Here is a 26,781-nt window from a genome sequence, read left to right on the forward strand (position 1 = left end):
TTTATCTCGGGTCATAGGGTTTTACGTGTAATATTTTCAACCCCATGTTAGAACCTGTTCTATTTAATCGATAGGATTGAAACTTGGAACAAGTGTAAAGGTAATGAAGGTTACGAGGTGCAGAAAAAGCAAACTTTTTCATCAGAAAAACGTATTTTAAATAGGTTTCTCGCAAATTTTTTTGCAAAATAATGGGATTTTTTAAAGTCTGTTAACTTAAACTTCAGTATAAAGCATTTTTCTAAGCATTTTTTTAAATTGTTACCCAATTATTAAAAATGTTATTGGTAACCAAAGATTGTATAATATGTATGTATATTTACTCATATTTATATTTTAATTTCAGCTATAAAAAACCACTTACTTTACATGAGCTTCTAATCGAGGCTGAGATTGCCTATATTGACGAAGATGAAGGTACGCCTGTAGAATTAGTGATTTTTCCACCCGAAACTGCAAACGAGTACCATACCGATAAAGGTTCAGGTGAAGAGGACTTGGTAGATATAAATAATTTACCCGGAAGTCAACTTCGAGCACCTGTCGAAATCATGAATTCAAACAAAAGCTGTGAAAACTCCGATTCAGAGGCGGATTCTGATGAGGATGTTCCTCTCTGAGTACTTTGTGGCAAAACCAAATTTGTTTGAAATGTTACGAAAGCCCAAAGGGAGATTATAACACCAGCCAAATCTTTTTCAGGGACAATGCTGTTCATAACGATTTTCCTAATTTTTGAAACCCAGTCGAACCTCCAAATAATATTTCGTCTTTGAATCTATTTAAACAATTTTTTGATAATGATGTCTTACATCTCTTGCATCTCTATACTTATAATTATTGCAGCCAAAATAACCGTCCTGCAGATATCAGCGTTGATGAAATACAGTGCTTCATTGGTATTTCGATGATTAGTGGCTACGTTAGAGTACCAAAACGATTTATGTATTGGGAGACTGCTAACGACTCTCATAATGAATGAATTGGTTCCGCAATATCTCGTGATAGATTTACATATATAATGAAAAACATTCATTGCTGCGATAATAATGATCTCTATAAAAATGATAAATTTTCTAAAATGAAGCCTCTCTTCAATGCTTTAAATCAGCGTTTTATGTTATTTTCTCCGAATGAAGAAAATTACTGTATTGATGATGCTATGGTCCCCTATTATGGGCGTCATCCAACCAAGAAGCTTATACGCGGAAAACCTATTCGCTGAGGCTACACATTTTGGGTGGGATCAACCAGACTAGGTTATGTAGCATGGTTTGAACCATATCAGGGTTCATTTATTCAGCACCCTGCTCAATCCTATAAAGACTTGGGATTAGGCCCTGGTGTAATTTTACGATTTGCTGATGCTCTATATACATCGAAAGTAAACTTAAATTCTCATTTTTTCTTTGATAATTTTTTTACGAGCCTTCCATTATTAGACGTACTCACTAAGAGAGGTGTAAAAGCTACAGGTACTATTAGAGAAAATAGGCTTGGTTTATGTCCTATACCATCATCAAAGATATTAAAAAAGTCTGAAAGGGGCAAATTTAAAAGCTCCTCTGGTATGTCTAATGCTTCCAAAATATTTGTATATAAGTGGAATGACAATAATGTTGTATCTATAGCTAGTAATGCATGTTCCTCTAAGCCTGTTCGGCAAGTAAAACGGTATTCTTAGAAAGAAAAAAAAATAATATTAGTTGATCAACCAGATTTGATCAAAAGCTATGAAAAAAAGCAAACATGGGCGGAGTTGATCGGTCTGATAAAAACATCGGACTATATAGAATCTCAATCCGAGGAAAGAAATGGTACTTTCCTCTCTTTTCTCACTGTATTGATATGGCTGTACAGAATGCATGGCAAATTCACCGACTCCAAGGGGGGAAAATGGATCAACTTACATTCCCAAAGAGCAAAGCCACTAATTTCCTGGAAACGTATAAGAGACCTTTAAAAAGGAGACGCCCAAGATTATCAAATAACGCCCATGCCTACTCTCGATATAATGAAATTGACCATCTAATTATATATCAAGAGAAGCAAACAAAATGTAGCAATTGTCATAAGAAAATGCAGTTTAGATGCGATAAATGTGACATCGGGCTGCATCCCAAGGATTGCTTTAAGGAGTACCATACTGTATAACATAAGTACATGCTATAGAATATTTTGTCTTGATAAATGATTTAAAAAGTTTTAGTTGTTTTATTAGTACCCCATATTACTAGCGACCTTTTAAAAGGGCCCAAGTTTTTTGAAAAAAATTCTGGTTTAAAAAAATTGGATAAAATAAAAATGATTTAATTTGATTAGTAGGAACTATAATCAACCATTTTTGACAAAAATTTAAATTTTTTCTTTCCAAAAATTGATTCCGTAAGGTCTGGGTTAAGATCTGTCAGTACAAGTTTTCCTGCTGCTATTACCGGCATGCTTCTTTGCTCGTGGTTTATCCACTTGTCGAAACGTACCGAAACAGAAAAATTCGTCATGAATATCCACTCGCTTTTTTTCTTTTTCGTCAGTACTATTCTTGTTGCACTAATGTGATAGTGAAAATGGATAACTCATTTTTAACTCACGTCGAAGAGGTACATTTGAACGGTATCAAGACTAACTGAGAATAGTATTATACATAAACGTAAGCATCATAAGCAATTACTTCAAGATAAAAGCAGCATTGAAATGGATGAATCCTAAAAATTTATAGCAATATCAAAATGGCGGAATAAACTCATTGAAAAACCAAACAGAATGAGATCATCACAACGTTGAAGGAGAATCACTACCTGGTTAGTTTGACTTTGAAAATTTAGGTTTTATTTGCTCAGAAAAATTATAATCTCTCACAAAACAGCTGCTATAGGTCTACAACTGATGTGAGAAAAAATCGAAAATTATTACGCAGATGTCAAATTTTAAAAAAGCAAGTGTATTGTACCTTTCGCAATAATTCATGCATTCTTCCATAAAGGTAGATTCGAAAGGTAGAGTCGAATGAAGAGAACGCACAGACTTTGCTTCAGAGAATTATTTTAATGTAAAAAACAGAAAAATATTTGCGAGAATGTTTTAAGTATGACCTTGCAACACGTCTACCTTCATTTTTCGAAGAATTTGTAAAGAAAAATAGGAACATTTAACGATTGATATAAATGCTGGTTATAGAGAGGCAGAGGTAATTGATGGCGAGTTTCTTTTACATCGGGTTAGGCTAAGGATTTATGTTGAAAATATGTCGCTTACCACTAAAATTATTGTACATCGAATTTGACAGTTGTTTTTGACAGATACCGAAGATCAGACTTGCACAGGAACAAAATGTGCTGGAAGGCTTCGCCAAGGAAGAAAGGAAACAACAGTTTTTGGGGATATTGACCACAAAAATGTATTAGGAAATGAAAAAAACAAAAAAAGAAGATTAATGTATATTTTTAAAAATCGCAGCCTCTACCCTGACCATTTCTTTTTCTATATTTAGACAGTCCAACTTTTCCTTTACAAGGATCTAGAAACCCTGATCCTTACATTGCTAGATTCGATACAATAAAGCAGAAGATGCAAAAGGATGCTTGGATCAGTTTTATTTGAGTAGTATAACGAACGATCTTAAACGCCGGCGCCGTAAATGAGCTGTTCTCCGGCACACCGCGCGACATCTCTGGGGATATGAGGATGGTTAGCGACTATTCCGGAACAATGGTCCAGCTAGTATAAGGAGCCCTTGCCACTAGAAAGCCAGTTCAAGTCGTCACTTTTAAGTCGACAAAATAGCTGTAAATAAATGTTTATAGTAGTGTTCGAATATGAATTAAATCAGTTGACTAATGTGCATTGAGTGCTTAATTTACACCTAAACAAAAGGCAAAAACAGTGCAGCATGAAATAGGATCGTTTCTTTTTTTTGTTATTATTTTAGACACAGGGTGCTTTTTATACATATTTCAACAAAATTCAGAAACAGCCCGTTCCTCCAGATGAAATCAAGCAAGAAATTTAAATTTAAAATAATAAGACTTTTAAATTTAGATCGCGTAGACTTTACATACCTACTTCAAGAAACTTTCTTAGTTGATTTTACCCAAGAAAAAGGTACCTGAATTTTGCCGCAATATTTCAAAAAAATAATCAAAAGCTTTTATGCGTATTTAGCTTTCTATTGTATTTGACATGTTTTAAATATTTTAAATCAATTTAATTCTCGGGGAATGTTCAATATTTAAGAATCATTTATGTATTTATGTATGTGCCCGTATATTGTGGTGAGCCCTAGATATTGAAATCGTTGCAACCTCCCTCACGTATCTCCTATTTCTCAGTTATTTGAATTTGTTTTAAGTTTTGTCAATTCATCTGAGCCTCGATCGACAATTGATAGACCTTAAGTTCCACTCAAAATATATTTTAAGATACAGTATATATCTTAAATTGCTTAATATTTTTTTATTGTTTGTCTTATTTTTTTAAGTACTATTTAAAAAATATTAAATACTGATTATAGAAACCTATAGGGAAGTTTTGTTCAATAAATTTTATAGAAATTTTATCCAATTTATTTATGCGAAATTGGGTTGTAACGATATGTATCCAGTAAATCATGATTTTAACGATATGAAAAATGCCCGTATGAAATAAATTAATAAAATATGATAATAAATGTAAGCGATGCTCTGCCAGACAAATATTATACATATAAACAATAGTACATAAATATATAATTTAAGCTTCGAGAATATTAAATGCCTAAATATACACGGAACGGTGAACGATTTCATTACAGATTTATAAACAGCATATAGTATGTAAATGTACATAGTAAATTTTTAAGTATATAGAATATTGCATATAGGAATACGGAGAAAGAACAATGGTGAGTTGGAAGATCTTTCCAATCGACTAGTCTTAATGTTAAGTCCAAAAGGTGCCAGTCACTAACGCTAACCACTAAATACTAAGAACGACTTAAAAAAATATTTGTTTCTGACATACATAATAATAAATAAATTTTCCATATTAATTTTCTACTAAGAAAATAATTATTCATTAACAAGCAATTCAAAACGAACAATAAATTTTAATAAATATAATTTTGAAATCTAGTTTCCGTTTCTTAAAACATAAAATCGTAAGTAAACGTACGTTAAAAAAAAGTAAGAAAATCAATAAATTGACGTATAACGAATTTAATTTTAATAATTTGTCGTTTTCTAAATGTTGTGTTACTATGATTTTGCCAAACAATCAACGGCAAGGAGGACAGGATGCTTATTTTGGTATTTTTTACGATTTCCCTCATAGACCACTAACTGACCTTTACGTTAGAATTTTAGAAGTCGTGGGTTTATATTCTGCTCGAGGGCAAACTTCTTAAGTTTTATTTTAGTTCCAAATAATCCTTCTTTTAAAAACTTTTTTTCTGTAATAAATAAATTTATTAATTCATTTACTCATGCCTTTATGTTGCTTTGCGATAAGCAACGCGGAAAATGGGGATGCGGATAATTTAACAGACATGAACACAACATACATAAAAGCATAATAAGCTATCTTATTTGAGTAGCGATTTAAGGTTTGTGGAAACCGCATGATTTCCATTAAAGTAACTGACCTGTCTATCTGATCCAAATATAAGAATCTGGGTAGTTTAGTTGGTTAAGCATTTAAGACTTATTCAAATCCCTCCGAGAAATAAACTTATTATTTTTATTTTTCAGTTAACTTTAAATCCAAAATTTTCTTCTACCTATCTTAATATTGCCAGTGTATTAATTTCTAAAGTTACTTAAATCCAAATTTACCTGATAATTATAAAATCTAATCATTAAGGTTTTACTTCTTATAAATTCCGAAATATCTTTAATACACAGTGACCTAATAATCTACTTGAAACTTGTTCTTCAGTATATCCAAAAATTTATATTTATATATATATAGTCCATTTCTTAATCCGTAGGAGCACACGAAAGGGTCGATAGCCATAAAACGGTCGTAAACCATTGGCGTCCCACTTTTCAAGTACATTAAGACCTGAATGTTTTCATTTGTTGGGTTTATTTAATAGTGCAAGAAATAGGCCAATTTTAGCCATAAATTCTTTGAATTTCTTAAGTACCTAATGAACAAGTTCTTTTTAACCCTTATAAGTAGATATTGTCTAGGTAGGTAAATCTGGAGGTATAAGTATTATAGGTACCTAAATTGTGCAATCTTAAATGCAAACAGTTGTATTTTATGATATATAATGTAGATATATCCTAAAAACTTAATGTATTTTTCTGTATTGTTGCGCATTTGTTGTAAGAATGTCAAAGTTTAGCCCCGTAGTGTGTAAAGATCTTTTAGATTTTAAAGCAGGACTATAGTACTAACGTTACATGATGCACTTGTGCATCAAATGCCTCTAAGTACTGTTAGAAATCTAGTTTCTACATGTGCTAATATGACAGGCATAAGTAAAGCAACAATTTACAGACTTCTTAGTGACAGAAAAAATGAAAACCGTAAGAACTTGCCTAAGAAGAATGTAAAGAAAACTGCCGGTAGGAAGCCGATAGCAGTTGATGAGACAGTTGATAGCAGAAAAAGCGACGAGAGTAATGAAATTTGTGATTTATAAATTGATTTTTTTTGTATATTTCGTAAATATTTTTATTGTAATATATGTAAATATGGTTAATAAGTTAAAAGATCCTTATATTTATGTACCTTTCTTATAAATGACAAGATATGTTTGGAGAGTTACATTTTTTATTGGTTGGTATTAAAAAAATTAAATTTTACAACAATTTTTTAAACATTTAAAAATCAATCAAATTGCAGTATTAATCAAATTTTTATATTTCATTTTATTTGCCATAGTTTTATAATGAGGCTTTTCCGCTTTTAAGAAATGTTTCTTGTTAATTTAATAAATATAGGTTATACCTACCAACCATACTTTTTCTAAAAATCTTTATCTAATACATAATAGATAAAATCCAATATTGTTTATAAATTTTTCATAACAGATAATTATTTAACTTAAAAATTAAACTCAATATCCATAGTCGGGACGACACTGGCAACCCGTTTGTCATAAAAATGAACTCGAAACCATTGTTCCGAATTTTACGACCTATTGTATTTGAGACCATACAGGACTTGTCCACTTAAAATTGGTAAAAACAGCGTGGTTTATCATTTTGTTACATGTAGAAAATGGAAGACTCACCATATATTTATGCTACTTCTGCATAAATAATGAGGTACTGTGCTCTCATCAAAAAGGAAATAGAGCATAAGTTTATTTATTTTATACAAATATAATTCTTGTAACTTAGGTGTAAAATTAATCAGACCATATAATATCGGGTGTCAAAGAAGAAGGGTATACTTTTTTTTTACTTTTTAAGATAAAGCAATTAAATTTCGTACATCGATAAAATGGGCATAATGGCCGTAGCGAAATGAAACAGAAGTTCAATAGATACAAATTATTGTCGTTTTTCTTTACTAATTATAAGTTTTTTTCCTAAGATGTTGCTTCTAATATCTTTCTTTATCTCATATTTATATTAAAATTTGTTTTATTGAATTTTATTATCAAGCTTAACAACAGTTTTAATTTAATTATACAAATCCTAATAACTTACAGGTAAAGCTCTTCCATACAAAAACTGTCTAACTACTCGTACCTGCTACAGCTATACAGTGTGGCCCAAATTGGGTGTACATGTATGGGTATCTTGGAAACTATAAGAGATAGAAAATTGGTTAAATAGGGAAAGTTGTAGGCCATTTAATTACCAATTAAGTGCCGCTTTCAGAACGATTTTATCTTTTTCCCATTTTGAAATATTTGGAAAAAATCAAAAAGTTGCATTTTTGAAAAAGGGCTGTATTTTTTTTATTTCAACGTATTTTTAAAATCTGTAAAAACATTATTAGGACAACTTTTTAAGGACAACGCATACCTGAATTCAGTTTTTGTTTTCGACGTTTCGGTTCTGAGATTCCATCCTCAACTTCTTTTTTTCTTATGGCGGCCATTTTGTTTTTTTGCTAAATTAAAAAGATCTTTTTTTTCCCTTTAAAATGATGTATAACACTTTATGAAAATATTTTATGTTTACGTCAAAACATTAAATAGTTTATTTTTCGCTGAGTTGGCCATGGTTTTTATTGGCATTTTGTCATACGCACAATTATTATTAACTTACTAACTTGCTAACTTATACTTTTACGTAATTTCTAAATAAAATAAATAACTACTTGTAACAATAATATTAAACGAAACTATTCAAAATGACGGCTATTTTTGTTAAAAAATTTTTCACATTTCTTTAAAACACTTCTAGTTACCTTGCGCAGGGTGTTTTTATTTATATTATTTAAGAGAGTCTGAACCCTGTCCTCTAGTTGTTCGAGAGTCGCAGGTGGTTTAAACTCGTAAACTTCATTTGTAACATATTCCCAAAGATAAAAATCCAAGGGTGTAATATCTGGAGACCTAGCTGGCCAATTTACAGCACCGCGGTTCGCGATAAGTTTATTGTTAAATGCTTGCGTACCCATACATGTACACCCAATTGGGGCCACACTGTATAAGACGCTCTTAGTATATTAAATTGGTGGATTATTCTGATTCATCTGTACTTTTATTTTAAAAGATATAAAGCTTAGACTTATCACGGCTTTTATAGTTTTACTAATAGAGACATCTACAAATAACAAAAACTTAAAGACTTAATCTGCTTTTTGTTGCCGCTTTAGTGATTGATTCAGAATTGGTAATAAGATCAATTGATTTTTTTAATAGAACTCGCTTTTGCCTTATAAAAATAATATAATTTTACTTCAATCACTTATACAACCTTAGTTCTTATACAAACCGTCAAAAGAAAGAAAAAAACAGAAAGTAAAATAGTAAATAATAATAAAATACGAAAAGCGATTCGTATACCTTGTATATATTTTTCTACTAGAAAGTGCATTCGGCTAACAAATAGCCATCATTAGTACTATCTAAAAAATGTAAACAATATAACTTCAAATACTAGAACCACCACACTTACGACTAAAAATAAATAATAAAAAACAAACATAATAAAAAACTCTCTCCCTAAAGAGGTCAAAACATAAATTATCACCAGAAAACTAATTTTAAATAAACAAATTTAGACAAACATACGTCACACTACAAAAATTAACAATATTTATACTATAATTTAGAAGTCAATAATTTAAAAAGTTAATAGTTTAAAAGTAACAAACGCATAAAATTTTTACTTTTGACATTGACTAAAATTTTTGAAACTTTGTCGGCATCAAATTTGTGTTTCGAGAATTTTATTTAATGTCTAAATGGGAACTTATTAGGATTTTTTAGGTTTTCATCAATCCTAATTTTTAATGATCTACAATTTTTCCCAATATACGATGTTTCCGCCACAGTTTAACTTGTATACACCACGTTTTTTCAATTTGTTTACTTTGTTCTTCGAATTTATTAAAATTTTGCTTAAATTATTATTTATGTTGTGAGAGAATTTTATACTGAGGACATGTTCTTTAAATCTTGGGAAATATTTTTAGTGAGAATATTTTTTTAAAAAGGGATACATATATATATTTTGTAATTGGTTTTTGTGTTAAATAGACACTTTCTCTGAGATTTTTTGTTTTAAATTTTTTAATCTCTTTATTGATAAAGTTTGGGTTATTATCGTTATTGTAAGCTATTTGTTTGATAATGTTGACTTCTGCGTTATAATATAATGGTAAAAGAAGTGTATTAGTCAATCTGTGGATATGCGAGTTAAAAATTAACAATTTATTCTAAAAAGAATAGTTAAAGCAATGAATTGCGTGATCTTTTTGCGTTAGCTTTGTATAAATACTAAAATCTACATAATTAACTCTCCTATAAATAGTGAGGTCTAAAAAGTTTAAGATTTTATTATTTTCAATTTCTAGAGTGAATCTGATATTAGGATGAATTAAATTACATTTTTGAAGTAAATTATTTTCCATATTTGTCGCCATTTAATATTAAATAACTTTCAATAAAACTTTTTATCAACAACCCGAAGGCTTTGCCATGGGAAGCTGTTTATCTTCTTTTCTGGCAAATTACTTTATGGATGATTTAGAAAATAATTAAATACTGTCAAATAAGTATATTAAATTTTATAGAAGATACGTTGATGATTGTTTTTTTACCTTAATCATGAAGTTTGCACACCCACGTTGGCTCATGTGATATATTACTTTGTTTATTTACCATCCATTCCTATAAATTAAAAAAATCAACAATTCCAAATAATGAATACCTTTTATCAGGTTATCGTTAAAGATACATACACAACTCATTTTTACAACATTTTAAACACATAATTTTATTAACTATTCTGTCTCTGTATAGTATATATAGTCTTTTGAATGATGGTTAATGTCTTCTTTGTCTGAGCTTTTAAATTGTATAAATGTTGTTAATTTTTAAAATGTGATGTACTTTTGTCTAAACTTGTTTATTTAAAATAAGTTTTGTGATGATATTTTATGTTTTAACCCCTTTAGGGAGAGATTTTTTTTTAAATTATTTATTTTGAGTCGTAAGTGTAATGGTTCTAGTATTTAAAGTTTTGATGTTATATTCTTTACATTTTTTAGGTAGCACTGATGTAACACAAATAGCATGATTAGGCTATTTATTAGGTGAAAGCGCTTTGCTAGTAGAAAAATATATACCCGTTATACAAATCGCTTCTCGCATTTTATTATTGTCTACTATTTATCTACGTTTACACAGTCACTCTTGCAAGTTAGAAAGTAGAATGATATATATTAATTTGCTTGACCCCCAGGAAAGTAACTTGATTTTGACTTATGATAAGGATAAGACACTGCTTTAAAAATTAAAAAATGTATGTAACGAAATTAAAAAAAAAATCGGAGCAACTATCTATTAGACTTAGTTACTGAATACTTAATTAAAATAATAAAAACTGCTTAATTAAAATGTTAAATATTTGGGACAATTCTGCGCTGCTCTAAAAGGGCAATTATCCTTGCACCTCTAAAGTAGCTTAAATGAAATATCGATTTCTCCCGGTACATACATGTAAAGCTAAAACGAGTTTGCTCTTTCTAATTTCAAAGCTAATTTTACGAAATTCGCATCGCTTTTAATGAACTGTTCAAGAAATTAAACGCTTTACTTTGTTAACAGGTTTTCGGTTACACAAGGGTAAAGTTCTCACCTAAAGTAGGAGTATGGGTTTAGCAAAAGATAATGTAGTTTGTATTTTAGATTAAACTGGTTATTATAAATAATATTAATATTTGTAATGTCTTAAAATACCTATTTCCAATACATGCATATTTTTTATCATGTGAAGATCCAGAACTGAAAGGCTGACCACAAAGGCCCACAACTCCCGCGTAAATCCTGCTTACATTTATTTTTCTAGTATATGTTATAAAATTATTAATAAATGTCACCGAAATTGACCTTTTAGCCAATAAATCGTATCATCAACGAGAATTGTTTTCACTAGAAGAAATATTATAGAAATACTGGTAACCCGAATAGCGCCTCTAGGTATTACTAACGGCACCAGCTATTTCTCCTATTTAATTAAATATTGCAGTCAGTACAGATTTATATGAAATATAGCGTGTCAGAACGCACTTCCGACCAGGTATTAATATTATTCCCAGACGTCAAATATAAATGCACTAACATATCAAAGCTGATAAAGTTATATATGCAGTAATATCGTTCGATGACTGTAGAAGTCATCGAACGTTCGATACGATTCCATATGTCTATTATTAGAATACTTTTAAATTGGACTCTAAAAAATTTCGGCCAATGATTTCAGATACTAATACTGTTTTATTCATACCTAAATGTACAACTCAAATTTTAAATTCAAGAAAATATATAACTTTTAGCCTACGCTAAAATTAAAATTAGGTATCTCAATCTTATAACTTACTTATGACCCTGGCTAACTGAAAATGTGAAAATATTTATGAAACCATGAGAAAGTGCATTAAGAAAATTTAGGCAAACCTTATTTTTAAAAAATTATAGAGGATTAGACTTTATATAAACGTTTGTAAATTTTTACAATTAATGAAGTAAAAAGGGCAAAAAAACTACTTATTATATGTCAAGAAAAAAATTAAGAAAGACCTGGAGAGATTTAAAAAATTTAAATATTTGCTTAAATAAATATAATACGATACCACAGGACCTCGTTGATATAGATGAAATTATTTTGCCTCTTTTTTTCCAAATGTTTCTGATTGCAGTGAAATTTTTAAAAAGATAAGTTTAATAATGATTAACTTTCTTTTCAATTAACTACAGCAGAATATGTTGGTATTATTTAAAAAAATTTAAAATACAATGCAACTGGTATTGATGAGATATCACGATTTATACTTAAATATTGTAGTCCCTTTATAGACGAATATATCACTCATATTATCAACTGTTGCCTTGAAGTTGGTTACTTTCCAGATGTATGGCAAATGTCGATTGGAAAGCCTTTGGGAAAAATAAATAATTGCAAAACTTTAATGACTTAAGAATCAGCATACTTCCGGCCCTGTCAAAATTTTCCGAAAAGGTTCTCTATTCATAAATATATAACTACTTTATTTCTTATCATCTTTCCTTTCTAATTTATCCTATGCACATGTTCGGCACTAGAAAGAATCAGGCAGGATATCTTTAGCAATGTCTTACCTAAGACGGAAGACATAATTTATGATATTATTTATAGTCTGGACAAGCAAATGTATACCATATTAATTCTTTTTGATTTTCTTCTGATCTAAGGCTTTCGACACGATAAATCATTCCTTAGTCACTGCCAAGTTAAGTTATTACGGTTTTAATATCACAGCCCTTAATATAATGAAATCATATATGTGTAATAGAACTCAAAAAGGATTTATTAATAAAATATATTCAAATTCATCTCAAATTTTATCTGCAGTACCACAAGGCTCGATTATGGGACCGTTACTTTTTCTCGTATATACGTCTAATATTTAAAGATTAGTATCAAGTATTGTAAAGCTTAAGCTTTTGCTATTGACACTCGTTATACTGTTGTTTTGATGCAGGTATGTTTGTGGAAATTCAAGCAACCAAATCTTAATGAACAAATCTAAATGAAATCTTAGAAAACAAATCTTATGACTCTTAATTTATTATCTAAGGGCATAATTTAATTTTAAATCTTACAAAGTAACAAAAACTAAATAGAAGTTTTGAAATATCATTTGAACATTTTTGTTGATGGCTATAAGGTTAATATGGCGGATAAAATAAAAAATTTGGATCTTATTTTAGATACTAATTGACATTTTAAAAAACATCTTAAAACTTTATTTCAAAAAGCACATTTTTCATTAAAAACGTTACATAATGCTAAATCATTTTTAAACCGCAAGCTTAAAAAGGAAATACGTGAATCTCTTGTACATAGAAACTTTAATTATTGTGATTACGTTTATGATCTCATCTCATATACAGGAAGTTCAGAATTAAGTTAAACATTATGGACGCATTACACCGTAGTATAAACTAAAATGGTTCACAATGGATGATTTTTGCATTTTAATGACAAAGATTATGAGGAATCCATTAATGCCAGCTTTTTTTAAGAACCGCTTTATATTAAGAGATCAAGTCTATAATAAGAATCTGTGAAATGGCTTTGAGTTGTTTATGCTTCTTTACTTTCTGAGATGCAGTTTGAGGCTAAATACAAACAATTTTTTCTGAGGAATTTCTTATTACTTGAATTTTCTATATAATATTAGGATTCGTTTCTTCTAATTGGGTGGGATAGAAAGGAGATTTTATGATTTTTCGTGGTTGTGCCCTAATAAACTTACCTAGTTTAATTTGCTAAACATGATCTTTACTTAGTTTAAATTTAATTATAATTTTTAATATATTTACCCGCATTTCAAGAGATGTGCATCTTCACGATTACTAGACATTTCTAACCAATCTGCCTTTACACCGGAAGCTATACTAACCATTAGAAAGTGACCACAGTAATTTAAATTTTTAAGGAATCGAACGCCTCTTAGCCAGCCAAGTGTCGTCCGTTAAGAATTTTACCCTTAATTTACAGGATTATAGAAAAGTGACCGAGTAGATAATCTCATACGTAGGCAGTAATATTTATCCATTCTCTGCATTACTTTTGTTTTCGTAGCTGTCATAGTACTACTAAGGCTTTGTTGTAAGTTAACGATGATATTTTTCAACCTTGATTAGTTTGTTTACTAGTATTGTCCTCCGAGACTTAAGTAAGACATTCGATCTATTAATCACCAACTCTCGCTTAGCAAACTATCTTTTTATTGACTAAATATTATTTATTTAGGCTTTTTCAAAAATTATTTAACAATATACCTTATTACGTTTTCTAATAACAACAATATACCTATTATGCCTCTTCTATATTTGATATTAAAGATCCACATTCTGGTCTTTCATAAGAAAGCGTACGTAGACCTCTTTTCTCATCTTTTCATTTTATTTTGCTGATAATACGCAAATATAATTAACAGATCAAACGAACTTACCTAAGTGAAGTTCGATCTGGATAATATGAAGCCTTGTCGAAGTAAATAAGTAGAATAGGTAGTATCTCCGATGACATCGAGTCTCATACAAATTCAAAGCAAATAAAAAACCCTAGGATGGATGGATGGATTTAGGTATGCAGGACCGGGGCCTGCATACCTAAATCCATTGCATACCTTCAGTCTTCTTTAAAGCTACATTGTTGCAACCAAGGGAAATAAATAATAGGGTAGAGAAGGGACTTATTTACTTCGACAAGGCTTCATATAATCCAGGTCGAACTTCACTTAGGTAAGTTCGTTTGATCTGTTAATTAAATTTCAGCCTTGTCTTGTAAATAAGTAGAACAGGTAGCTATTTAAAGCAAATTGCAACAATTTTCATTGGAAACATGTCATATTAATAATATTAGGCACACACTTAGAATTGGTATGTACATAAAACATTAATTCTAAGGATGGCAACAATGGTTATACATTTCTTTTTCAAGATAACTTATATCTTAATAAAAATGTACCCACTTAATATGACAAATAACAAATCTAGAAAATATTTTCTTATACTAACATTAGAAACAAGAAACTTAAAGGTAAAAAACTCATCATAATACTAACAACTAAGAACAGTTGTTGCAAAATTGTCTTTTTGAAGCAAAGGTCTGTTATAATGATTGGCAAAAACAGAGGATTTCTCCGACCAGCCAGTTGTAAGCCGAATAGAGTCATAAGATACTCCCTTTCGCGCAGCTGCAGATGTCGCAGCATGGCGAGTACTATGAGCTGTGAATTGGTTCGTATCCAACCCACTCTTCTTTAGAATCACGTTTAACCATCTAGAGATTGTTTGAGAAGAGACATCTCTATGGGGTTTCTTAACGGTAATAAAAAGATTTTTTGACGTCTGTCTTAAATTCTTGGTTTTATTTAAATACTCAATTAAGGTTCTAGCTGGACAAATTTTCTTATCTTGGTTAAAGAAAGGCAAAAGAAGAGTAGGTTGAATGCGACGTTTGGCTAAAGTTTTAAGTTTTTTAGGTATTTTAACCTCAACTTTGTTTTCATCTATAATAATATTTTCAACTTCTATGTTGGCTAAAGTCTGTACTATTTGACCAGTAGCCAAGGCAATAAGGATTGCTAATTTATATGTGAGGTCTTGAAGGCTTAATGTTTCATTAGACATAGATTTAACATATGTCAGAACAATATGTAATTGTATCTGGGAGCAGTAGGTCTTAAACTATGGACCCCTTTAAAAAACCTCTTAATTCTAAAATCCGAAGTAAATTCTGGCCCCAAAATTTGAGTTAGAGCTGCTCTAAATAAATTTAAAGACGTATAAGTAGCTCCATTTTTAAATTGAGTAGTAAAAAATTTTAAAATATCTGGGACAGAGGCTGAATAAACATTCATGTTTCGAGATTTTCTAAATTGCCACCACAGCTTAAGACCTGAATTATATTGTTGAATTGTAGAGGTAGTAATGGAGGCCAAACAAATTTCTAAAGCTTCTTCAGGTACTGAACCAGCTCTCAGGGCTTGGAGGATAACACTCCTGCCACCAGGGAAATTTTTCGCCAAAGTGAATGAGGCACGTTCCTAAAAGAAAGTTAACGTTCGTCAGCCTCGAAAACTAAAGGTGTTGATTCTAATAATGATGTAAAAAGTGGGTACCATGGCTGGGATGTCCAGAAGGGCACAACGACAGTTCCTCTAGCTTTTTCCTCTTTTATTTTGTGCAAAGAATAACAGAAAATGGTGGAAAAACATAAATGAAAACTTGTTCCATTTTATCGTAAAGGCGTCCACTGCTATGCATTCCGAACCTCCCAACCATGATACAAGCTTTTTGCATTTAGCGTTCATTTTTTGAAGCAAAGAGATCAACTTCTGGTTTCCCAAAAGTGGATATTATATCTTTAAACACCAAGTTGCTTATTTCCCATTCGGTTTCTTTGGATAATTTAAGTCTGGATTGTGCATCTGCTTCAAAATTGTCTTTAGACTTTATATAACTGGCATTTAAAAAGATATTTTTATCCTCGCACCATTGCCAAATAATACGAGATAATTTATTTAGGGATTGATGCTGTACACTTCCCATCTTATTAATATAAGCCATGGCAGTTGTATTGTCAACTCGGAATAATATATTGCAATCTGAAGCATTTTCAGCAAAATGTTTTAAAACCAAATAAACAGCTTTTAGCTCTAAATAATTTATAAGATCTTTTCGTGTCATGGTGTCAAGATGGTGTAGATGACACAATAGGCGGCCAGCATTACTTAGGTATTGCATATATATTCAAATTCATCTCTTCATTCCCCCCCCCCCCTTCTTTAGCTAACATCAAAGTTAAGGCTTGGGAAATTGCTGATATGCTTGCAGCCACAAACTGCTGTTTTCGCACCAGGCGCTTATCTCTGCGGAGTATTTGAGCAGTTAAGGCTGCCTTAACCTCGGGATTTAACTGAGGTACTTCCAGAGACTTAAAATTTTCGGGTATTATATGTTTTTGGAGAAGAACTTAAATATTCTCCTCACTTAAACCATTCTGTAAAATATCACTCCAGCGAGGGACTACTGCCTCATAAATTCAAGGTCCTAAGACGGTCTTATTTATTGGCTCATCGCTAAGTATCTGCAAAACCTCAGAACTCTGAAGAAGATTTTTCTTTTGCTTCCTCTGATTGCACGATCGGGGGCTGAGGATTATTTCCTTGCTGTTCAGAATCACCTGAAGCAATAAAAGAGACATGTTAATTTCTAATTTGTATTAAAACAGAATCAGAACAATAAGCATATTAAAGTGTTATCAAAAACACATAATATCATGTCTCGAACAACAAATACATGTAGGTTGTACAAAAAATATGTTGCCAAAAACATAATTTTAAAATTAAATTTATTTTTTCACTAAAAATAAACAAAGGTACAGGCATGTCCCCAAAAACACACTATAAATGTTCTGTTGCCACCAAAAACAACAAATATAAATACATATATTATGTACATTATTTATCTAATTTGTATTAAAACAGAATCAGAACAATAAGCATATTAAAATGTTATCAAAAACACATAATATCATGTCTCGAGCAACAAATACATGTAGATTGTACAAAAAATATGTTGCCAACAACATAATTTTAAAATTAAGTTTATTCTTTTACTAAAAATAAACAAAGGTACAGGCATGTCCCCAAAAACACACTAAAAATATTCTGGTACCAGCAAAAACAACAAATATATATACATACATTATGTACTTATGTTACCAAAATCATAGGTACTTTAAACATTAAATTATGTTGTCACCAAAAACAACAAGTATATATGTTGCCAAAACCATACAATTTAAAATGTACGTCACCAAAAACGTACAATTTGGTACTTACTGTTTAACTGGTGGACATCCACCCTAACTGTTTCACGAACAGCGTGGCGAGGCGACAAATCACTATCATACGGTGAAGAATATGCACTGGGTTCTCCAGCATCACCGCCTCTAGACTCTCCATACTCTCCAAAAGTCGCCTTTTTTTCCGACTATTAATTTTATCTAATTATCGTTGCATTTCGGCCAATCGTTTTTCTAAACGCCGATTTTTCCGTTCTTTAGATCGACTACGAGAATGTTGTCGTTTACGGCTGTGCTTAGGCATATTAACCTATTTATTTAATGAACAACGCGGTAACACGGTACAAAATAAAAATCGATAATTTTGAAAAGCGGAGCGGTACATATGGTCGACTCGACACACAAACGAAGACTGAAGGTATGCAATGAATTTAGGTACGCAGGACCGGGGGGGTTTTTTATTTGCTTTGAATTTGTGTGAGACTCGATGCCATCGGAGATACTACCACCGTCTATAGATTACAACAAGTCAGACCACTCGAGCGGCCCTGAAATCGATTGCCCCACCCCCCGTTCCTCACCTCGCCATGCATCGGCTGGGTAGAGCCGTAGCCGATCGATAGTTCTAGCCTGGACACTTATCCCCGCTTCCATCGATACCTCACAACAGAAGCCGAAATCATGCGAGGCGACGACCGCATCGCGATGGCAAAAATTCCGCGCTGGGCACATATTTTGCGTTGATTTTAAATAATATTTTACTGCAGTTATTATTGTAGTTTATAGTAAGATTACGCATTTAAAATTTTAAACTACCAAACTATTTTGATACTCGCTTTGAGTTTTAAAAAGAATAAAAAATCGGTATTTAAATTAGGTGGGTAATTTAACAATTTTATTTTTAACTTACATTTTACGATCTTAATTTTATTTAGAATAATGCCTACCTCTTACTGCATTCCTGTTTAAGCTCAGAAAAAATTAAAATGGATTTTACATTTTTTTTTGTTTTTTTTTTATTATCTTCGGAATCATTAAAATTTTCGATTTTTTAAATAAGCAACAAAAATTTGGCGTAGGTACCTACCTAATTTTGTTTTCGGCATTAACATTTTAACGAAAAAGTAATACAGCAATGCAAAAACTTTCCCATAGCAACCAAGATAACCCACAAAAGTGTCAAGAATAAGTTTTTGAAAATTTGTTTTTTTTTTCAATAATCTTCAAAACCACATAAAATATAATATATATTTTTTTATATGGCATATTCTTCTACAAGTAAATAATGTGCAGCCTTGGGGTTAATTATCCATTTTCGTATTTTGAGGGTAGACGAATTTGAAACACCGTTTATGTATATTTTTCCAATAAAATAAAAAATATTTAAAACATTTATCATATACCTAAAAATACGTAATAATAAAAAAAATATATTATCTTGTAAAATGTAAAATATTAGGTCCCGCGGTATCTCCACTTAGTCGTTCCACTGTACGGCGTGCGCCACCAAATCTCGGCTTCAATTTTGACGCCACGAAATCAGTGTCACGGCTAGAACTCTCGATCGGCTACGGTAGAGCCCAGGTTTAGTTTTCGCAAGTACGTTAACTTGTGTGCATCCGTTTCGCGAGAGAGTTTTTGCTTGTAGCGTTTTAGACAATAATTTGGTTACATACTACTTGTATAAATATAATTATCCAATAATAAAGTAGTATGTATTTCATCCCTATATGTTAAATATTTTGTTCTGTATTTTATGTTTTACATAAAAGCATTACAATCTTAAAAAATTGTTTATTATTTATTTTCTTCCCGTAATGTTACTGGAATAGTTTTAGCCAATTTTACAACCTATTATCCCAAACCAACACACCCCACTTTTTTTTTTGTCGGCCACAAATGTCGGCGTTTAATACCCGGTAAATTTTGATATTTTAACATATTTTATATATATTTACTACATCCACAAATGAATACAAAGTATATAATTTACAAAACTACTTATTTAGGGCTTATTATGATAATTGTTTGTTATTCCTTTGCGCTTTTGTATTTTTAAAACGACCTATTTCAAAGCTTAAAATAACCCATACCGTATTTAAATTATTTTATATTTTTTATTGCGTTTAAATGTATTTTTTAATTGTTTATTATTTTAACTTTAGATTTATTTTTTGAATATTCATCTCTAAAATTTCCACAAATATTAAGTAAAAACTTGTATTTTTTGATAAAACTCCTAAAAATGTAGCAAATTTAAACAATTTAACAAGTAAAGTTTTTTTTAAATTCACTTTTTATATATTATATTTGACTTAAAAGGCAGCCATACTGAATCCGCCATATTAAACGCTTCCAATTTATTTAAAAGTTCAATTCATTGAACTGATCAAAACTTCTAGATACACCAATTTTAGAAAAGGGAAACTCAAAAATATTTTAAAAACTGTCTTTGTTATCGAAAGCCAAGCACCTACAAAATTTGAAAACAATCTGACAAGTAGAAGTTATAGTTTAAATAGAATTCTTAGATTTGTTATATACATACATACAAACATTGCTACATAAAGGCAAATAAGTGAAGCTAATATAAAAAATTTGTAAAAACGTTAATAATTAAGAAACACTGTCATATAAACACATTCTATTCCAGTCCTAAAAAAAAAGTTCTTATTTTATGACTTAAAATACTTCTTATGAATACTCCTCGTATAAAAATAATCAGCGCGCCTCAGAATTTGCTTTCATCGATATTTACGATAAACCCTGGTAAACGCTGGTACGCAGCAAACAGGGGGATTCAAGGTCAATTTTGCTTTAACACGGGCGGTATAGGAAGTGGTCTGACTTGTTGTAATCTATAGACGGTGATACTACCTGTTCTACTTATTTACGAGACAAGGCTGAAATATAATACTCCATTAATCCTCATAATAACTATATTCTCATAACTAGTATGTCAAGCTATTAATACAGATCTTCAAAATATTAATTATATTTTGAAAGCTTAAGGCGTGGGTTAAATAAGACCAAAACTGAGATGACTTATTTGTTAAATCATAAAAATCACTTTAGTATACCTTTATATAATACAACGATAATTGCCAAATCACAAAATAGTTTTACTACTAACTGAAACTTGTTATTTTTACTCCCGGCACGTATTTCACTAACAATGTTAGCATCTTTGAGAAAAGATTAGAACCAAACCAAAACTATTTACAAGTGACCTTACATAAAAAATTAGAATGTTTTAATTTTTGAGTTAAAAATGGTCAAAAGCGTAACCATACCTCTCAAAATATTATTGATTTGAAATGGCTGCATATTGAACATATATGGAAATATCATTTATCCAATTTCACACATAAACTTATAGCTAATCATAATAGCAATAATCTTATTATCTTTTGCAAACATCTTTAAAGGACGTCGTTCCATACGTTCTGTAAATATTAAAATTAAAACGAAATATTTTATATGTTAACATTACATACCACGTCCGTTAAATTCTAATAAATTTAAATTAAGACTCAAAACACAGTTTTTGGTATACAATCAATTTTATCACACAGGAAGCCTAAGATATACCACTTTCACCTATGTGATACAACCTAAATTCGAAGCAATATAGCTGTAAACAAAAGAAAACAAGCACGGAGAGAAAAATGGTAAAAATATTAATTTAAAATCAAGTTTAACATTTAACTCTCCTTGCTAGTCTTCTTCGTTAAAAGTATATTGTCCCGGGTTATTCATTCATCACGCAAGTAGCTTATGGTTCCTTAGTAGGAACACTGTATTACTAGAGCGTAATACAGCGTTATTACTAAGACACAACCAAAGATCTTAGAGACTTGAATACATAAACTGGTAATTCGCTCTGTTCCTTTATGCTTTTTTGGGTTTTCTCTCTTTCCTTTGATTTTCTGGTTTTCCTTCTCTAAAGGAGATCAAGACAAAAAGCAAAAAGATGTGCCGGCAGGTACCACCTTTACTTCTTCTTGCCGTCTTACGCAATATGGCGACAAACGTTTTCTTTAAGTATTTAACTCTCCGTAAAAGCTTTCTTCTTTGAACATGTTTTTTTTTGCTTTTCGATGTATACGACATATTGCTCAACTCCCTTAAAATTACTTCGCAGATCGATAACAGTATCTCATCGTAAATGGCATTTAACTTCAATACACTTCCCTACGTTTAGGAGTTCCTACGTTGAGGAGAAAGATCACACTTTAGTTTTAAGTCCAATACTTTTAAATGTTTGTCTACTAGCAAAGCTTTATATGCAAATGACTTAAAACTATTTAAACTATTTGCAAATTCATTTGGCTTTCAAATATTAAAGTCTGATATTTTTTTATACTTTTGTATTCTGAATATATTGGTTTTTCAGTCCAAATAATTCAATTCTCTTTACACGTGCGGAACTATTTACATCTATGGTTAGAGTTCTTAACTAGGATGATGAACATGTGGGTATTTTTTAACTTGTTGTTAGTACAATAATACTACTAATTAAAAATACCAATATCTCTTATTTTTGGAAGAAACGAAAACAGAAATGGATTTTTTTCACAATAAATATTCAAAGTGGCCGCTTTTAACTTAAATATAGGCATCTATATAGTCTCTTAAACATTAACTGACGAACTTCCTTAAAAATACTCGGTGTATTTCATATAGTAAAACATTAATCGAAAATTATTTTGACTCTTAAGTCTTCTACGCTTTGAACAGGGGTTTTGTACACCAATGATTTCAAATGTCATCATAAAAAAAATAAAGGATTAATGTCTACGACTAAGCGGTCATCGCTTTAGATAAATTTTATCTGGGATTTCTCACGCAACGATACTGAATTGTGTTGAAAAAACATTTTAATGCATTTGACTTATGCGACGTTGTTCCCTGAGAGGCATTTTCTCCACTAATCCAGGTAGCTCAAATTCTAAAAATCATCGGTACTCTACGAGTAAGTCTAGGGGGAAGGAAATTGGGGCCAATTAAGTGGGCACATTAATATCTAAAAATAATAATTAACATTCTAATTCAAATAGTTTAGACATATTATTTTCAATTACAGCACACGATATTTCTTTAGATCATATATGGTTATTATGATCCTGTTATTATTGCTGTTCGTGAAAAACATGCATTATGATTATTAATTCAATTTAAAATATTTTAATATTAACCATTACGTATCGAAATGCATAACTCTTATTTTTTAATTACAGAACTGTCAGCCTTTAGTAACAATTAGTAATCACCAAAACTTGTATTCAATGCTTTGCACAATTTGAAACACAAATTTATTAAAACAGCAATTTTGTAAAAGACAAAACTTGTGGGTTATTGTTTAATAATCGATTTGCCAAAGACCGAATTTACTTTAAACCTACGTAATTATATAATTTCCTGTTACCCAATCAAGATGAGTACGTAAATATCTTGCTCATCGTTTAAAGCGATTTCTAAGTCAATGCAATAAACTTTTGTTCCAATCTTGCAGAACAATTCCCTGTGTTGATTAAACTATTATTCTCCAAATTAGATTAGAAAATGTAATTAGTTGCAAACAATACGTATTTGTTGTCCGAATACAGTTTAATCTAGATAACAAGCGAGATTTCGGTGTTAATTTCTCAGCATAAAAAAATAATAAGTATTTAATTTCATATTATAAAGAGATATTTAATGCTTATAATAAATATGGGGTGCATTAGAATCGCCCGGATTTGTATAACTTGCAAAAAAAAATTAATTTTCCTACAGGCTCTTCCTAGGGAGATATAGACCCTAAAGAACTCTAAATAACTCTTTAAAAATAAATAATTTTATGAAATTTTAGTATAACGATTAGTAGAAAAGTTTTCTTAACTTAACCATAACACTGGAAAGTATTGGGATAATTTTGCTTTCCAGGGATGGATTTCCTTTCTTCTATTTAATTTTTTAAATCCTATATATTAAATGTAAAAAATGTGTGTTTTTAGAAAAGATTCTCAAAATCAATATTGAGAAAATAAGCATTTCTAGTAAGAAATTTATTAGCACGTATTGTCACTGGCACATCACATGTTCTAAGGGAAATTCCAAATAAAGGTTTCTACTTTTCTGGACAAGATAATAATAATAATAATAATAATAATAATAATAATAATAATAATAATAATAATAATAATAATAATAATAATATACATTCTTCTTCAATTATTATTATTATTATTATTGTTAATGTTAATATATTTGCTTAATATAATTTTTGCAAATTTTCCTGTTTCTTTACAAGCTATTCGAATAATATTACTACCTACGAACTTTTATTAATTAATTAATGTATTTGTAAAAGGCATTATATATTATTTTTTAAATTTAACCTAAATGGCTCATGTGAAAAATGGTCGTCTGATATTCATAGTCATAATAAAAAGTTGTATTTGCAGTTCTTATTATACAAAAAAACTATTTTTTCTATAGGATAAAACGGTACAGCAAAAATACCAGTATTCATATCCCGTCAAGCAGTATAATTGAAAAATACAAAAGGCAAAAACCGATTGGATGTCACTTAAAATCAGCCGTCTTGTAAATAATGTTGACAATTCTAAAGGCTGCCAAAAGAGCCAGAAGAATATCATTTTTATACTCTCTACTGCATTTCCAATCAAATTGAATAAATATATTACTTTTAGAAGTTAACAAACTAGGAAAATTAACATAATAAAATATTAATTTGTTATACATTATATAATCTTAGTACGCTGAAAAAGTACACTCGAATAATATATTTATTCTGGTAAAGATAACTAATAAAATTAACCTAGTAAGAAAACTATGATAACACAGAATGACAAGCCTAATAATTTGTGTAAATAAATTGTTTAACACTTTTTTCATTATTTATTACTTTTACAATATTTATTTTATTTGTCATGTTACTATTTTCATCACTTTCAAATTCATTTTTAATTATGCTTAGTTGTCGTATTTTAATCGAAAAAAAACATATATTTCCTTGAAGATCAGATTTTTTGAACAAAGGAATTCTAGGGTTTTCATTTATAACAGACCTTGTTTTGTGAAAGTTATTGTTATCCTTAGGCGGTGTTTGCTAAATTTTTAGAAAATAGAATGTTATAAAATAATCAGTAGAGAACCCATAGTCTTTTTCATAGATAATCTTAACTATTTTATTTAAACATATTTTAAGTATCGAAAGGGCATTATGTAAGAGTGTCCCCTAATTTTAATCTAATTTTATACGACAAATTCGACTCTGCATGAGTATTAACTGTTTGTTGATAAAACTTAAAATACATTTTTCTAATTTTTTTAGAGGTTTTTGTAATGTGTTTTGTCCATTTTAAAACTTCCAATAATAACAAATCCAAGATATTTCAACTGAGCTTTTGAATATGTGATAAACACAGGCAATTTTGGGCCTACGTCTTCACATTTTATATCATGTATTTTAATTAGGCTTTCTGATGGTTTATCAGCAGAAGTTAATGGAAAAGTCATAAATTTTGTTTTATCAATTTTAGGGCAAAGGCTGGCTGTCTGCATAAAATGTAATTGCTGTATCATCCGCGTAGGATATAACTTTTTTATTTTATTATAAGGTTGCCAATATCATTAATGTAAATCAATAAAAAGAGCGCTTTAACTAAATCCATAAATATACAAGCACTTGTTTTAGTTCATTAAATTTAAAATTGTACTGATTAGTTTAATCGTATATGTATGTTATTACGAAAATCCGAAAATCCGAACTGATACTTATTAAGAATATTGTTGAACTCTGAGAAAAAATAGACATTTATATTTTAGACAAATCATTAAACATTTTTTTTAGTAATCTATTTAGACAGTTACGATAATTCTTATAATATTTATGATGTTTTTCCGTGATGTTTTGTAGAGATATGATAGCTAAAGTATGAAAACAAAGTAGTACTTATTGAATAAATATTCTAGTACTTAATGAATAAATCGCTATATTTTATTGACATACTCTCTTAAATATGAGTGCTAAAAGTTAACTTGGTCTTAAATGTCACTCCAGAATCCTTACTGCCAGTGCATTGAATGGATATAGTCCTTCCACTGGGAGTTAGTGTGTTAGTGTGCGTATTACAAAAAAAAAATAATCAAGAAGCAGACGAAATAAGGATGGGCCTTACCTACATAGTTTCTGGTTATTGGCTTCTTCAGGATTAGGCAAGAGAGATCATAAAGAGAAAAGGTAGCGAGAGAAAGATTTTGATCTAGTACCTCCAATTTTAACCAAAATATTAAGCACATTCAATGTTGCTTGGATTTCCTTCTGGTTTAGGTAGAGATTAAAGTTTTTTCTTCCTTTAAGCAAAGACTAACCAAGTTAAAACTAGTATTTAACTTGTATTGTTAGATTATTTATATTAGATTATATATATATTATATTAGATTATATATATTAGTCTAGAGTCAGATAATAAAATAAATAAAGTAATAAGAATGACTATAATATTAATCTAAATGTCCGTGTAATAAATTGATCTAGATTGATAGACGAAAAGTCATATAGCTTCTTAAATTTTATCAAAAATCATTAACTTATTATTATTGTCTACATAAATTTAAAGCTATAAATTAATTTCCTCGATAAAAGATGTTTCTCTTCTTCCCATTTTTGTTTAGTCCCTTATTCCAAAAATTTTTTTATTGGTTTATTGGAAACTTTTTTTTATGCAGATTCTCCTGTCTTTCTGATCAAAATCTATAATCCTTTAAAACTCTTCAACACACAAATCTACTCTGTCGT

At 30.0% G+C, this 26,781-nt stretch overlaps 1 protein-coding gene across 1 annotated transcript in view; it reads left to right on the forward strand.

Moving 5' to 3' along the window:
- The window catches only part of LOC126734646 (glutamate receptor-interacting protein 2), a 1,148,906-nt gene that overhangs the window by 308,253 nt on the left and 813,872 nt on the right, over window positions 1–26,781 (forward strand). The window lies entirely within an intron of this gene.

The sequence above is a fragment of the Anthonomus grandis genome, chromosome 3 (assembly GCF_022605725.1).
Source record: "Anthonomus grandis grandis chromosome 3, icAntGran1.3, whole genome shotgun sequence".
Lineage (NCBI taxonomy): Eukaryota > Metazoa > Arthropoda > Insecta > Coleoptera > Curculionidae > Anthonomus > Anthonomus grandis.